The sequence below is a fragment of the Coenobita brevimanus genome, chromosome 61, assembly GCF_032717465.1.
Source record: "Coenobita brevimanus isolate Jiangsu-jjx chromosome 61, ASM3271746v2, whole genome shotgun sequence".
Classification (NCBI taxonomy): Eukaryota; Metazoa; Arthropoda; class Malacostraca; order Decapoda; family Coenobitidae; genus Coenobita; species Coenobita brevimanus.
Window position 1 is genome coordinate 24,001,605 of NC_137014.1, and position 18,225 is coordinate 24,019,829.

The window sequence follows — 18,225 nt, forward strand, 5'->3', positions numbered from 1 at the left end:
TGTGGATGTGATAGGAAGCGTTATGAGGAACACACTGAGGTGGTTTGGCCATGTGGAGAGGATGGAGGGTGAGTGAGGTGGAGGGGGGAAGAGGGAGGGGGAGGCCGAGGATGAGATGGAGGGATGGGGTGGAGAGGTATATGAGAGAGGGGTGTGTGAGTTGGAAGCAGGGCAGTGAAATGGCGGGGGACAGGGCGACTTGGAGGCGATTTGTTTGTGGCCACCCCAAACGGGATTGAGGCGTCTGGCAATAGATAGATAGATAGATAGATGACCTTGATGTGAAAATTAGTGGTAAGATATCCAAGTTTACAGTGCTGAGTAACAACAAGAAGATAAGGAAACAGGGAAGATATTTACAACTTATTGTCAGGGGAGGTAGTTAATAGCACTAGTTTGCACCCAGTCACAAAGCGAGTGGTGTGAGGGTAAACCCTAAATACTGTGCCTGTTAGTTAATATAGTGGCATGTTAGGGTATCATGTAATAGTTATTAAGGAATAATCACTAAGATTTGATTAAGCCTTTAGAGTAGTGGCAAGTATAAACAGTATTGTATTTGCCAAGAAATAGGTGGATGCGAGGGTAAATCCCAAATACTGTATCTGTTAGTTGTTAATGTAGTGGCATGTTAGATGTATAATATAATAGTTACTCATTAATAGTCACTAAGAAATAGTGCTAAGGAACAGTCACTAAGGATAGTGTCTTAGCAAACCTCTCACATGTATGAATCAGTTACCTCAGGAAAGGCTAGTCCAGAATAACAGATTAAGATGAACTGGTAACTGTAACCTTAGTTACACATCTCATCAGCTTTTCTCCTATAACTTTTTCTTTGTGACCCTTTTTGTGTTCATTTACCTTTTGATTTACAGAGTTGGCATCTGACTGTAATCCAGCCCCAACCGAAATCCTTGCGGTTGGAGAAAGATTGCCAACACTAATGAAGTCACTGCCACTAACAGAAGGTAGCCCTACTTCTTCAGGTGGACCTAGTCTGTCAGTTTGTTGGTCCTGTCTACGTCCTGTAGATGATAATGTGTATGCCCTGCAACAGCAGCTGTCTGAAGTGTCTCAAAATTTGGAGAAAGTAGCAGATATGAAAAACAGTTAGAATTAAATGTAGAGGAATTGCGAAGAAAGGAAGAAATTTTAGAACAAAAAAATGAAGGAACTGAGTGCAGAAAATACTGACATAAAAATGAAATTGTTAAAACAAAAATCGGAAATCGGCTATTTGCTTAATGAAAATACAAAATACCAAAATTTGGTGTCACAGTACAACCTTGAGAAAGCTAAAATTAATTACAGCAATAAGCCTATCACAGCATTCCATGAGGAGGTAGAAAAGCAGATGAGAAACGTACTTTCTCCATATTTTACTGATATGCAAATTGATTTCTTTCTCACAGGTGAACCTGTGAGAAAGTGGTCAGATGATGATGTTGCTCGGGCATTGACTTTAAAATCTGTAAGTCCCAGTGGATATAACTATCTGAGGGAACAGCTGAAACTAATATTTCCCTCAGTTAGCACTTTGCAGAGGTGGACTAAAGGACACAGATTCAATCCTGGAATCTTGGACTCTGTACTGAAGTTGATGAAAAACAAGGGCGAAACTATGACAAAAGGAGAACGAGCATGTATTTTGTCCTTTGATGAAATGAAAGTCACTCGAGCATGGGAGTACAGAAAAATAGATGACACTATTCTTAAACCACACAATTATGTTCAAGTAGCAATAGTGAGGGGTATTATAAGCAACTGGAAACAGGTACCGGTAGTTTATTATGATTTTGACCCAAAAATGACTGACCACTTGCTTACAGCTATAATTACAGCCATTGAACAGAGTGGTTATGAAGTCCATGCCACAGTTTGTGACATGGGTGGCTCTAACTACAGTTTGCTTAATCAGATGCAAATTAGTGAAGAAAATAATTCTTTTGATAATCCTGTAGATCCCAGTAGAAAAATTCATGTATTTGCTGATGTTCCACATCTGATCAAACTTACTCGAAATCATTCCCTAGGTCATGGGTTTCATACAGCAGATGATCAGGAGACCATAAAGTGTGACTCTGTCAGAGATCTGATTGCTGTTGATAAAGGTAAAATGAAACTTGCCCATAAATTGACAAATCAGCATGTCTCTGTCTTGGGGTACAAAAGGCAGAAAGTTAGTTTGGCAGTTCAGTTGCTCTCTAATACTATATCAAAAGCATTGTGTTTTCTTGGGGAACGAGGAGAAATTAAGAGTCATGGTTGGTTGGTAACTGCACAGTTCATTAAATTAGTTAATGATTGGTTTGATGTATTTAACAGTTGCCTCAGAATAGACCCATCAGGAAAACGGAATGCTTTTCATAAATCAGAAACACAAATGGAGCTTCTTTCTAATATGAAAACCAAAATCAAGTCACTGCGAGTAAATAAGAGGTTTCTTCCTTTCCAAAAAGGTATTTTGATCAGTTGTCAGTCCCTGGTGTCATATTTGATGTTCTCCATGTCAGGTTTGGACTTAACTACATTTTGACAAGACGGCTCAATCAAGATGTAGTTGAAAGTTTTTTCAGTGTGATGCGTCAGATTGGCCGTTGCTATGATCACCCAACACCCCTCTCCTTTCAGCATCGGCTGAAAATGTACATCATGGGAAAAGATGCCAAAGTGCGATCAGCCAATGTGAACAGTTTGGATATGGAGTCAAATACACTTGTTGATAACAGTCAGGAAATTAGTATGGGCAAGACTCTTACTGCTGAAAGTGATCTCACTGATGATGTTAATAATCCATGTTTGATTTCAAAGATGTTCACTGGTGATCTCTGTCAATCCAACGAACCAGATGAACCAAAAGAGGAAATGTTTTTAATGTAAATACCAACTTAGTTGTCCACTTACCAGAAGAAGAAGCTTTTAACCACCTTTTTGGGTATGTGGTTCATAAATTTCAAGCAACATATCCTTAACTTGGTTAGGTTTTAGAAGAAAATAATAATAGTTGGGATAGTGATATAAGTAGAGGTAAACTTAAGACCATGAATGCTGAATATCGCTTGGTCTGCTTCGCGTTAATAAATGTTTTGAAAACTATCATGGTGAAGCATTAAATGACGAGGAAGGATGTACTGAGATGATCTTAAATGCAGCAGTTTTGCCACCTTTCTTCCCAGTTGAAGTTGCGAGATTTTTTAGTCGCTGCAGAATTTACTTCATTATAAAACAGTTAAATGCTGATTTCAGGGATTCAAAGCTACGAAACTGCAAGAAGCCAGTGAAGAAAATTAAGAAAACTGTCAACTAATGTCATTGATGTATAGCATTCTCCTACTATACAGGGTGGTACATAACCTTTTGCTAGGGGGATAGGGACAAAGCTATGCACTGTGCAATCTTTATGTTTTTTTACTTTGTTGTCCGTTGTGTGGATTGGTTAGAAATGTGACATCAATATGAGATGTATGTCAAAGCCATGACAGAGGAATTTGTTACTGTAAACAGCACTTCAAAACTGTGCGGTTAGATTAAAAATGAGTTATGGCCATTGTATCATGAAGAATGTATTGTGAGGGATACCTGTCAAGTAGTTTTGCTTGAGTCAAATCAGGGTACACTGTGCAGCAACTATTATGTACTTCAAATATATATATATATATATATATATATATATATATATATATATATATATATATATATATATATATATATATCTTGTCTGCTTGCATGTGTTTAATATCCTTTTTTAGTAGTAGTTAAATATTTTTTTTTCTACTTAAACCAAGTTAAATAAACCACATGAATACATTTCATGCTGACAAAGTAAAAAGTAACGTAAACAGAGAAAATAAAAAACCCTGAGCAAACGCTTGTCCGCATAACAAAATGTCTGCACATACAGTACTGAATATACAGGGCTACAGTATATTCCTATTTGCCTGGAAGAATTGTTTTCACAGAAGTATAAACAGGTCACACCTGGGCTTAATTTGTTATTATAATTATTAATGAGGACTAACACCAAGTCCTAAGAATAGTTATTTGGAACTAAATTGTGCACAGAAAAGGTAAGGAGGAAGTGTAATGGCGAGAGAAGAAAAGTTAGACCTGTGGGGAAATGATAGATGGGAGGCAAAGGATGGGTGAGAGACATGAAATATATATAATACGTCCTAGGGAGAATGCTGAAGATTCACCAGGAAAGTCCGTCAATGATCCCATGTTTCTAGGTTTGTGACTATATTGATAATGACTAGGGTCGGCGTGAGCTAGCCTCTCAGGTAGTACAATATTGTATACTCTTGTTTAATATTAATACCACAAAATTAAAACTATATGTACAACTATTAACTCTTTCAGAGAACACCACACTCCATATGATGCGTAAGAGTTTTAATAAAACCAAGAATGAGGAGAGAATTTTTGGGTTTGAACGAGATTCCAGCTGGCAAGGGTCTCCACCGCGCGTCACCGCCGTGACGTCATAGAAAGCATGACGTCATGGTCGAGTTGATGACGTTTCACTGAACTATTCTTACTTGTTTCTTATCCTTGACTACCAGTATGTTAGGTGCACCACGGGGTTGACTAGCAGTCCTGCAACGTTTCAGAGATTTATGGAGTGTAGGTTCAGTGATCAATATTGTTAACTTGTTAGTTTACATGGAAGACTTAATGGTCTTCAGTTGCAGTATGAACGATCTTCTACAAAGGGTTGACCAGATGCTGGAGTTTTTTGAGGAAGCTTGGCTTAAAGTTAAAACCATCAAACTTCAGATCAAAAATTTAGGGTTTGTAATATGCAAGGATGGCATTAGCAAGGAACTTGAGAAAATTCGGGCTGTAAAGGAATGGCCAACATTGCTTATAGTGAGGTACATGAGGGCGTTTGTGGCTTTCTGCTCCTTTTACAGTAGGTTTATTGCTGGTTTTGCTGAGGTGGTTGCACCACTACATGCTCTGACGAGTGATGGGTCAAAGGCAAATGTTACTAAATACAGGGGTACAGTGAAAGCTGAAGCATCTGATTAGTTAAAGGAAAGGATAACACAAGCCCCTATGCTGAAGAGTGCCGATAACACCAAACAGTTCATTGTGAAGGTCGACGCGAGTTTTGAGAGGTTGGGAGCTGTCCTGTTCCAGGAACCTGAGGGAAACTGCACCTAATTGCTTTTGCAAGTATGGGGATGAGATTAGAGCGATAAATGAGGAACTAGAGCTCCAGGAAGCTTGAACTGCTAGTGCCGAAGAGGATAGTGACCAAGCAATTTAAGAAATATTTAGGTGGGAGGAAGTTTGTCTCGTTCACGGATAACAACCTTTGGCCCATCCTCAAACTGTAAAATTGGGAGCTGTAAAGTGTTCGTGGTTAGATGACTTGAATCAGCTTAATTTTGTGGTGAGGTGTCACTCAGGAAAGCAGCATACCAATGCAGATGGCCTGCCAAGGAAGCCACATCAGGTCATCTCAGTGAATGACGAGGTGCGAGAGATATGGGTAGACCATAAGGATGTGTGGGCAAAGAGAGAGGGGTCCTTTTAAATGTGTGGGATAGGGCAAACCAGGGCCAAATGAGGGCTATTCAGAGATCTTGCTCTGTAGTGGGTTCTTTATGGTTACCATATATCTGGTGGGGGCGCTTATGGTAGGTGGGGGCGCTCATGGTAGGTGGGGGCGCTCACCATCCACTCACTCAATGTAGTGCTGCTCTCGGGTGTCTGCCCTTTCCTCTCCTCCATCCTTCTTTCCGTCCATCCTCTTCTGTCTATCTTTCCTTCATTCTTTCCTCGTCCTTCTGCCTATGGGTGACTTTACTCTCCCTCTTCTGTCATTCTTTCCTTCATTCTTTCCTCTTCCTTCTGCCTGTGGGTGACTCTACACTGAGTGACAAGCGAAATGGTTTCCTGTACACCAGGAAACCATTTACTATTCTGGGTGGTAACCATATAACCAAATTTTGCGCCTGGTGGTTTAGTGGGTAATTACGGAGCTCCAATTGGATTGAGCTGGTGAAGGTTTATATCTAAGGGATGGTGGGGTTTATTGCTCACGTAATGCCACTCAGGGATGAGTGAGGCTGCTCACTCTCGTCTTAAATGGCAAGACCAACTTGCCTAGTTCCGGGCTCCTACGCTTCTCATGGGGCAACGTAGGATTGGACGATGAATGATGATGAATATCTGGTGGGGCAGTTGAGTCACGAGAAGCTGAAAGCCCAGTTTCAATTGGCTGAATTTCAGCATCTGAGAAGAATAAGAAAACTGCTAATCATGAGGCAAGGTGTTATGTGCTGGAGAGGCTCAGCAAGAAGGCCAGGTCAGTGGAATCTGTTCTGTCTGTGGGACAATGTAAGGATGTACTGAGCACTGCACATGAACAGTGAGGTCATCAGGGCATAGCGAGAACTATGCATTGCTACAGGTCAATTTCTTCTGGAAACGGTTATATGAGGAGGTCAAGGAACACATAGCACGATGTAAATGCTGTGCCATGGACAAGAAGGAAGACATATGGGGAAACACAATGGTGGGAACATTGGCAGCTAGCAGACATCTGGAGGTAGTTGTAACGGACGTTATGGTTCTGGCTATGATGAGAAGGAGATGCCAAGGATGGGAAGCAAAAACTGTTGTTGAGGACAGATGTGTTCAATAAATTTGCTTTGGCTTTCCCGGCCAAGAACCAGAAGGCCGGGACAGTTGCCAAGATTTTAATGGAGGAGATTTTTCATAGATCTGGTATTCCAGAGAGGGTCCACAGTGACCAAGGTAGGAGCTTTGAATGGCAGCTGATGCAGGAGCTGTGCAAATACTATCACACTAACAAGTCCCAGACAACCCCATGTCCCCTCAGGGATGGTTTAACTGAATGCTGCACAGGATGTTGGCATCTACGTTGGCTGAAAATGAGTATTTTCAGTGTTTTCATTAACACGGAGAGTAGGCCAGCATACTCTCATAATACCTATACCTCCAACTGCCTATTCCACACTGTATACATATTTGACATAACACTTTCAAATTCCATCCCCCCTTAGCAATGGTCGTTGCAGTATTATCAACAATTTTGGTGGTACCTCAGATTGCCACCACCAGCAGGGTGGGGCTGGCATCACAGGGCCTTCCAGGTTGCATCCAAGCGACTGTGCCATCAACGATTATTGCAAACATAGGACTTGCTTGTCAGTGGAGCAGTGCGGGTTAGGCCTTATTTTTTACGTACATCGATGGTCTTTGTATCAATCTGAATTCCATTAATTTTTTTTCCTCCAATTTGTATCCTCTCTAGCCCAGTTCCTCACAGAAGCCCAAATCTTTCCTTTTACTAACATATCCCCACTTAGTTTTTCTAGGTACCATCTCACAAACTTCCTTCACAAGGGTGGTGCCTGTTCTTACATCAAATATGAATATGTAGTTGAAAAATCTCTCCAAAAAATAACATGCTAAGAAGATGGCATGAATAATAAATAGATGAAACTGTCATACCAAGAACACTTGCTGGATGGATTGGTCTGAAATTTGGGTTCATTTCAAACCATTTATGCACCACTGAAATTTGGAGGGGAGGGGGTGAAAAATATATCTTAGTGCTATGTTTTTTCACTTCTCTGCATAGTTTTCACTTGCATGTAGGCAATCATTTAATGAAAAGTTTCGTGCTTTATTGCGAAGCACAAGATGGGTTTAGGAAACTAAAAATTGCATTGCCAGGTGCACCAGACGTTTCTCTTCATTTTGGTTAACCCGTCACGTCCCGAGGTTTTCCGCACCTTCGACATCCCCCAGTCCCGAGGTATTTTCGAAAAAATTTTTTTTGGCTAAAACCTTCGGTTTTGGTGAGAAACATCGAAAATTCATAGAGAAATCGCTCACCTGAGGTTTAAAATACCCAATCCAGGTAGGAGTTCCTCCTTACCTGACTGGGTTTTCTAACATGCTGGCACCAAAGAAAACAAGTTCTATGGGAGGGTAACTATTTTATCCACTCATAAACGGTATTTATTTATTTACTTGGTACGAATGTATATGTAGTATGAGAGTATATTGGTTTTCAAGCAGTAATAAAGGCATTATAAGCATTGTTTCACTCACTAACTAATCACCATACCTGACCTTTTTTTGCCACATTACCTGATCATTATTTCTGGCTGTTTCTTCTTCTAATGCTATGTAAACATTGTCCTCCACATTGTCATCGATTGGGGAATTACTCTGGCCCTGAATCTCTTTACTAGCCAGGTCACTGGTAACAGGTCCTTTGCCAAGACAATGGCGTGAGGGGGGGAGGGGGGAGGTTATGTGGTGTAAGGCATTGTCCCTGCTTGGCATCTTGTAGAGGAATAGAGGAAGGTGTCCCGTGTATACATATGAAAAATCACGCGCAAAAATTGAAAATTGTGCAAATTAGGGACCTTGCAATTGCACGACGTTCTGGTACGTCGCCGGGACTGGCAAATGCAAATCATTGCAATGTACCCATATGTCGACGGGACGGGGCAGGTTAAAAAATCTCATTTTGGAATTTGAAAAAATGGTGCTAGGGCCAGTCACTGGGTCTCGACAATTTCCATGCCCACAGCCATTGAGGAGTTTCAACCTCCACCCAGCACAAGGCCTTTGACCAAATTTGATGAAAAAAATAGGCTTCCAGGGTTTATGGATATCTATCTTCTGATTTTTTAACCCACCGCACCCCGTTGATGTACATATGCACCTGAACGTTTTGTCACTGTGACGCCCATTGACGTTTATAAATGTGCAACAATTGCAAGGTCCTTCAATTGCACATTTTTCAAATTTCGTGCTTGGTTTTTGGTACATATATGCAGGACACCTTTCTCTACCCGAGGCCAGGTGGGGACCTATGCCTTACCCCATGTGACCTTCCCCTCCTCCGCACGCCATTGTCTCGGCAACTCACCTGTTACCAGTGACCTGGCCAGTAAAGACATGTCGCCCAGAGGTATGAAATTCAAGGTGAGAGTGATTTCCCAATCGATGACAATGTGGAGGACAAAGTTTACGTGGCGTTAGAAGAAGAAACATGCAGAACTGATGAGCAGGTAACGTCGCCAAGGAAGGTGCAGTATGGTGATGTATATCGCCTCTATTACTGTGTGAAAACCAATATACTCTTGTACTACATATAAATTCGTACCAAATAAATAAATATCTACCTATTCTGAGTGGTTTGGAATAGTTACCCCTCCATAGAAAAAGTCTTCTCTGTAGCCGGGCTCAATAGAAGATGGTACCAGGTTAGGGTAGGGTCACCTGTATCAGGCATTTCAAAGCTGAGGCGAGCACTTTCTCTCTGGATTTTCAATGTTTCTCATAAAAGGCAGAGGTTTTACCCCCCCCCCCAAAAAAAAAATGGAAATCTGCCGGGACTGGGGAAGGTCATTGATGAAAAATCTGCCAGGATGTGGCAGGTTAAAATGACCTATTGACACAAAACTGTGACATGTAGAGTGCAGACAAACAGACACATATGGAACTGACCAATATGCTTGCCGAATCGAAAGATTCTGGCAAGCAATGAAACTGCCATAGGTAGATCGCTTGCCAGATGGATCCCCCCCTCTTCCCCCTTCCTTCCCCCTCCCCTTTCTCCTTTCCCCCTCTTCTCCCCTTCTTCCTCCCTCTTTCCCCTCTTACCCCCTCTTCCCCACTGTCTTCTCCCTCTTCCACCTCTCCCCCCTTCTTCCCTGCCTCCCCTCTTACCCCCACTTCTTCCCTCGTCTTAAAATTTCATGTAGATACAATGAGAATTGACGGAGACATGAATTTTTGAATATTTGTTCCATGTTATAGATAGGGATTCAACCCCCCACCCAGCCCAGGGCCTTTGATCACTATTGATCTGCCAGGGTTCATGGACATATACCATCTGATTTTTTTTTTTCTGAATGATTGGCTAAAAATTGTGACCTGTAGAGTGCAGACAAACAAACAGACGAAACTGCCATAGGCACAGTGCTTGCTGGATGAATTCCCCCCTTCTTCCCCCCCCCCTGTTTCCCCTTCTTCCCCCCCCCTGTTTCCCCTTCTTCCCCCCTTCTTCCTCCCCTCTTCCCTCCTCTCCCCTCTTCCGCCCTCTTCCCCTCCTCTTCTCCCCCCTCTTCCCCTCCATCTTAAAATTTCATTGATATCCGATGCTCACACACACACACACACACACACACACACACACACACACAACCAGGATTATTACTTACTGTCCTGTTGAAATCACTCTACACGTCTCGTGGCAGAAATTCTAGCATTGATGGGTTTCAACCTCCCACCTAGTTCAGGGCCTTTGACTGATTTTGATGAAAAACAACTGGCTTCGAGGCTTTACGGATATCTAGCTTTTTTTTTTTTTTTTTTTTTTGGGGGGGGGGTCACACGATCGGAGCAAAATTGTGACCTGTAGAGAGCAGGCAAACAAACATACAGACAGGCAAACATATAGAACTGACCATCACGCTTACGGAAGTGCCCAAATGCTTGCCGAATCAAAAGATTCCGTCAAGCAACAACAAGGAGCATTCAAAGAGTGAAACATCCATGCCCTTCTGATTATGTAAACCAAATTACCTAAATATTACCAAATATATCTGTGTGGTTTATTACTCACCCAGTGCTGCATCAGAACCCAGAGTACTTGACTCCATATCCACACAATAGACCGACCTTAACTTCACCCTCGCCACTGAAATTAACGTTTTGGATGATTTTAACAATCATCAAGTAGAATGGTTATTGCATTTGCCAGTACTGATAAAACAGGTCTTGAATGCGGGTTGTTTGTAGAATTGTTTAATCTCACACAAATGGTAAAACAACCCAACCAGTATACCAGATAATCGTGATCATAGCACCTCTCTCCTGGACCTATTCCTGGCAAATAACCAACATCAATACGGGATTGAAATACTGTCACCAACTGGATCTTCCAACAACAGTCTTATCAAAGTATCATTAGTTAGTTGCCCCATTCTGAATCAGTCTCGATCACCATTTGGAACTTTGATAGGGGAGACTTAAGTGGATTTAGAAAATGTCTTGCTAATATTGGATGGCAGTCTTTCTTCTCCACTGACATCAATTTTATCCAGTCCCACATTAACAACTTCATACGAGCTGGTACGGAATTCATCATACAAAGTTGACACTTTACTTAAAGACTGGACTCACCAAAATGGTTTAACAATAATTTTGCCAGAAAAACGACCCAAAAGTCATTAGCATGTAACTTTTCCTTAAAGGAAAAAACATCTGGACCCCTCAGTCATTTTAAAATTGCTAGAAACCATAAAAAAAAAAAAAAAAAAAAATTCTTTGCAACCAAGCATCCAGATTATTAAATATTCCTAATGACATTAGAAAATTATGGTCAGCACTAAGTTCTTGCAATGATAACTTTAACAAGACATCAATCAATCCCACATTAAAGTATTCAGATGGACACACTATACACGGCCCGAGTGGAAAAGCGAATATCAATGTCATTACGTTTGCCAGAAAATATACCTTAGAGGAGGTCAGTCAGAACTTCCTTGTACCAGAACTTGACTCTCCATAATTTGCTTCACTTAAGATACAGCCTAGATACGTAAAATCCATCCTAGACACTTTACGAACCAACAAAGTTCTAGGTCCAGATGGAATTCCTCTACCGGTAGTCGTTTTGAAAAAGTACTATTCAGAAATTGCTCCTGGTCTAGCTAAATTATTCAGACTATGCATACTTAGTTTTTCATTCCCTAATTCTTGGAAAGAAGCCAATATCAGTTCCTCTGACCCCTCAGATTACAGACGAATAGCTATCACATCTTCTCTTGGTAGGTATTAGAGATTGTAATTAATTTGCACACTGTGAAACATCAATCCAACAACTTAATGACAGACATCATGGTTTTCGCCGCGATAGATTCTCTGTTGCTATACTCAGTCGTGATCATAGCACCAACATGAAGAAACCCACGCAGTAGCCCTAGATATTTATAAAGCTTTTGGAAGAGTGTGACACTGTTCCCTGCTATTCAAATTCTCTTGCTATGGCTTATCATCTTTTTTTCCATTGATTTTCTCCTATCTCAGTGTTGCAAGCACAAGGTAGGATGGACTCAAAACAATCAATCACATAATGTGGGAGGGAGCAAAAAGGCACAATAGTTATTTTTTGTACAAAAATATATTCTTAAATATACCTTAAACATGAAAGCAAAAAAGGGGAAAACAGGTTAATATTGTAATTTATCAAAAGGAGGATGCGCAATGGTAAAATAGAATACAATCGATGAGTTAATAAAAGGGAAGGAAGACTACACATTGATAAAAAGGGAGGAAGATTACACAAAACAAATCTGGCATTACACAAAACACCTTAACACATGAATAACTAGAAACTTTGACCTAAGCTAGAACTCCAGACACTTGTAGGGCAGTAGGGTACTCACAGTTGCATTTTAGGGACAAGAGTGGACAGTAGCGTACTCACAGTTACATATCAGGGACAAGAGCAGGACGGCACTTCTTAAAAGAGGTTGGAGAGTGATTACAGGTAAGAGAAGAAGTCGTGTGGGGGCTACATGTCACGTGGTCTGTAAGGATGTGCCAAGTGCAAACAAGGGTGTTGTAAAACAGTGTAAAAGAGTGTCACCTAGACATGGCTGTTTGTGTGAACCAAGTGTGGTGGGAAAAGAGTGTGTGTGGAAAGCCTGCTCTCTGCACCTTTTCACTGAGTCCCAAGCAACGTGAGTAGGTATTGTTTTCTATGGTGGTACAAATCTAAACTGGCTGCTAGGGTGTGGCGCGACCCTCTGTACAGTGTTGCTATGTCTCCCAAATCCGCGATGTGAAACGGCTGTTATATATGTAAAAGGCATCACAAATACGATAAACACATATGAATACAGTGTTAACGTGTGTATTATAATATATGAAAGAACAGTAAACTTTTTATGCATGAAATATTTATACGGCAATACAGAAACGTGGCATAAATATTTTACAGTGGTGCTAAAAAAAAGAATGTAGTCACTTTTATTGGCTTTTATCGTATTTCTGGGGTGGGTAATAATGTCACAATTATGATTATAAGATTATGTGCAGGAATATAAGTAAAAATATGCCAATTTCTTGGTAAAAGAAAAAATAAAACATTAAACCCGCATGAGCGGCAACACTCACACAAACCCAGACTAACCCGAGAGCCTCCTTGTGTCACTTTCCTTTGTGTCCTTACCTCCTGGGTGGTGTGGAAATAGAGTCAAATTTACAATATGTACAATTTAATGTTAAAGAAAATAACCAAAATGTATCCTAAAACACCATAGATGAGAAAGAGAGAAGTGGGGGAGGAAGGCATGCCAGAGAAGGTGTTGAGGGATGAAGGAAGGGAGGGAAGGAAGGAGAGAGTGACTGAATGAAAAATCATGGCGCCGCACCAGCGAGGTCATCTGGCGACATATGTAAAACAATAATAAATATTTTTAAATATAATTCCCTTTCCTTGGGGGAAGCAGCCTAGGTATATAGATAGATATAGATAATAAAAAAAATAAAGAAATGAAAGCACAAGTTTATAAGTCACTCATAATAAAAAAATAATGAAAGCATAAGTTTATAAGTCACTCACAAAAAAAAATAAAGAACTGAAAGCATAAGTTTATAAGTCACTCATAAAAGAAACAAAATTCCCCAGGGTGACGCACATCTCACCCAGGAGAGAGAGAGAAAGAGCGAAGGGGGGGGGGGATCGCGCGTATGGAAAACGTGGCACCACTGTACAGAGCTTCGTGCCCCACCCTAGCTGCCAGTTTAGATTTGTCCTACCATAGTGGCGCCATAATCTGTGATTGGTGAAGTCAAGGGAATTAGCGAGGAGCTTCTCATCACAAAGAACCTGGGCCGCAGCATTCCGGGACATTTTCAATCGAAGGGCGACACAGGTCAGTTCCCTTGGGACCACAGTTGTTCAGAACAAAGGCAGAAGAGCTGTCAGACTCGGCTTAAGTGGATTAGTCCCGGACACCTTTATCCATCTTAATCCCAGAATAACACTAGCCGGGGTTAATCCTGGGGCTGTCGCTCTGCTTCTTCTTACTTTATTCTCTCTCTCTCTCTCTCTCTCTCTCTCTCTTTATATATATATATATATATATATATATATATATATATATATATATATTCAGGATGGGATTTCAGCTGCCATTACACTTTCCAACCTGAGAAAGAGTTTTGACAGAGAAGAAACTCATCTGGTATGAGAGGCAGGAGAGTCCACCGTTAGGTTATCAGCTCCTTTCATGTGCCTAATGTTGAGGGAATATTCATGTAGGAATACAGCCTATCTAGTAAGATGCTGGCTCTTGTGCATCAAGTTGGTGAAGAACTTAAGGGGATGGTGATCGGTATACACTAGCAAAGTTGATGATCCTGGACCAACATAGACAGCAAAATGTTGTAATGCTGAAATAATAGCTAACAGTGGAGTATTTGCCCTGAGTAGGGGTGAACTCTGCTGAAGCAGGATGCTGGCATTTTTATTCATTGGCCACTGTCTTGCAATAGCACTACACCAGCCGCAGTACCACTAGCATCTGCATCTAATTTGGATGGTATATCAAAGTCGGGAGCCTGTAGTACTGGTTTGTGGGAGAAGATAGATTTAGCTTTTATAAAGGCTTCTTCACAATTTTGCTCCCAATTAAATTTTGTGTCTTTCTTCAAAAGATCTGTGAGGGGAGCTACTAAAACTGAGAAGTATGCTATGAATCTCCGATAATATCCTATCATACCCGAGAATCTATGCAGTTCTCTTATTCTTTGGATGGGGGGAATTGGTAATTGCTGTGACCTTAGAATCAGGAAGGCTAACTTTTCCATGGCCTACTTGATAGCCTAAATACTCCCCTTGAGCCTTTACAAAGTCACACTTACTCAGATTCAAAACTATGTTTGCATCATACAACATCTGCAATAAGCTCTCTAATTGATGTGGGTGTTCTGGCCAGGAGGTGCTAAATACAATGATGTCATCTGTGTAAGTGGGGTAGTTAAGGATATCTTTAGTGAGTTCATTCAAGAGTCATTGCAAGGTAGTAGGGGTATTCTTCATGCCGTAGGGCATAGGTTTACACTTATACGTCCTACCTCCGACAATAAAAGACGAGATTTTTTGTGCCCTAGGAGAGAGAGGGACTTGCCAATAACCTTTTATTGAGTCAATCTTGGAGATGAACTGTGCGTTATCTATGGCATCCATGCAGTCGTCAACACGAGGAAGAGGGTAACTGTCAGCTTCTGTGAGGGCATTCACCTTCCTGTAATCTATGCATAGCCTGGGTGACCCATCATGCTTAGGAACGAGGACAACCGGAGAAGACCAGGGACTCTGGCAAGGCTCGATCAGATGGTGACCCAGCATGTAGTTGAATTCTGCCTGGATCAAGGACTGCTTCCGGTGCATGTAGGGAACAGTGTCACAATCAGGCACTAACTCCGGTGCCATATCATCACTTGTAGGTGCGTGGCCACGCAGGGAACAACACTCACCTGTCCTCTAGATAAATCGTTACCCATAAGAAAAGTGACTCCCTTCACTGGAAGTCGTTCAGCTACTACCACACGGACTGTTCCACTAACTAGAGGGGACTTTAACTTCACCTCCACAAGAGGGGCACTGATATTGGCATCGATCCTTTGAAGGATCACAAATTCGGCAGAGTTTGACTCTGGCACTATTCCTTTCAACATAAAGGATTGGGAAGCTCCTGTATCTCTCAAAATGATAACCTCTTTTTCCCCAGTGCCTAACACAGAGACTACGCCTTTCAACAACAAGGGGGCATATCCATCATGGAAGTCACTTTGCTTACTATGGTAAGGGAAGAGCCCCCCACTGTAACATGTAACGTAACTGAAGTAACTAAGGAGACAAGCAAAGAGCTCGTAGGTGCTGAGACACAACGTAACTGAAGTAACTAAGGAGACAAGCAAAGAGCTCGTAGGTGCTGAGACACTCCGAACAACTACAACTACTATCATTATCCTCTCAATTAAATGAAGCTTCCATCATGGCACTCGTAGCAGCATGACACATAGGTTTAGCTGAAGCCTCATCACCTATGGGCCCTTTGCTAGTCTCCTTAGCTAATTTAGTTACGTTACACGGTACAATGGGAGGCTCTTCCCTTACCGTGCCAATGTGAGCCTTCAAGTTTATACATCTCACTGGCTTTGGGTCATTCCTATGCTTCTTCCAACACGACGCTTCTAAGTGACCCATCATCTTGCAAAAATTGTACATTCGGACATTTCTCCTCGACCCACTTGCAAAGTTATTTCTCCATGCCTTAACTGGCCTACTAAATCTGGCATTAGGAGACTTAACACTTGTGTCCTTTTCTGTTGGCTTTGACTTGCAAGAAGAAGGGTCAATCTACTCTTCGATCTCTTACAAAGTTCTGCGCCTTGTGACTATACTTGTGCAGCACAGAGAAATTATCAGTAGCGACTGCAGCTTCAGAAAGGGTGCAAATGTCCTGCTCTATCAAATAGATAGTGACGTATCTATCAATGCTGTTAAAGAATTGTTCTACAATTACCATCTCCTTAAGGACTGAGAAACTATCTATGTTCCTGGCACACAGCCACCTCTCACGGAAATCTGGGAAAGTATGGACAATTGGGCATGCTTCACATGAGCCTTGTGTCTAGTCTTAGGAGTGGTCCTGAACTTGATGCGGTAAGCTTCTGGGACTGTTTCATAGATTCTCAAGATACAGTTCTTTATCTCCTCATAATTCAAGGACTGTTCTACAGACAGTGCAGTAAATGCCTCCTGGGCTTTACCAGTCAATAAACTCTGCAGCAATATTAACCAAAATTCTTTTGGCCACCCGAGACTTCCCGCTGTCCTCTCAAACATCATAAAATAATTAGTGACATCATGTTCATTTAATTTAGGAACCAACTTAATGTTGCAGTGCATTTAATGTTGCAGTGCATATCAAAGGTTACTTTAGTAGGCAGGCTGGATGATCTAGTAGGCAGGCTGGGCGACCTTTCAACCTTCCTTAACCTTGGCTCATATTCCTTTTCCTGTTGCTTAAGTTGAGTTTATAATTCTAACTTGTATAACCCCACTTAGGCTAACTCCAAGGAAACACTGTCACGGGAATCAGGGCTAGTACTGTGACTATTATTGGGTTGCTCAGGCACAGTGGATTCTTCATGAGTGTGCACTGCTGAATTGTCATGACTGGGGGACGGATCCTTGAAGGGTTTGTTATCTCCAAACATTGTTTACACTACAAGATTCAAGAGTCCGGTCTTATTTGTACGATGGAAATGAGGCACATTTAGACACTGGGCATGGAGCTTGAGCACATGTTTGTTCAACTTAGAAACTTCTGAGGGGGAAGGATTAGAGTCTAGGAATGCCCTAGCATCGTTGTAGCTGGATAGAGCCGTTGCTACGGATTACGAAGGAGTAACTGAGATTTTTACAGTGGGTCAACATATATGTGTGTGCCTTGTATTTATGATAACTCTGTCTGGAGATAGATTGCAGGATGAACATCGAGAGTCCACTGAATATTTAATGAATCTTGGGAAAGGATGCCAGTGTTGGAGTAGATAAAAAATGGATCCTGGCAAGGTGAGCCAAGTTTGTCCCATGCACATGATAGGGTGGACTCAATCACACAATACTGGAAGGAGCAAAAACGCACAACAGTTGTTTTTGGTACAAAAATATATTCTTAAACCTACCTTATACATGAAAGCGAAAACGGAGAAAACAGGTTCAACCTGAAAATTATCAAAAGTGGGATGTGCAGTGGTATTATGCAATACAATCAGTGGGTTGATAAAAGGGGAGGAAGATTACATGAACAAATCTGACATTACGCAGGACACCTTAAAACATGAATAACTAGAAACTTAGACCTAAGTTAAAACTCCAGACACTTGTAGGGCAGTAGCATACTCACAGTTACATATCAAGGACAAGAGCAGGCTGGCACTACTTAACTGAGGTTTGAGAGTGTTTACAGGTTAGGAAGGAAGTCGTGTGGAGGCTACTTGTAATATGGACTGTTGCGATGTGCTAAGTGTACACAAGAGTGTAGTAAAAGAGTGACTCTGTGTGTGTGAACCAAATCTGGTGGAAGGAGAGTGTGTGTGGAAAGCCTGCTCTCTGCACCTTTTTATTCAGTCCCAAAC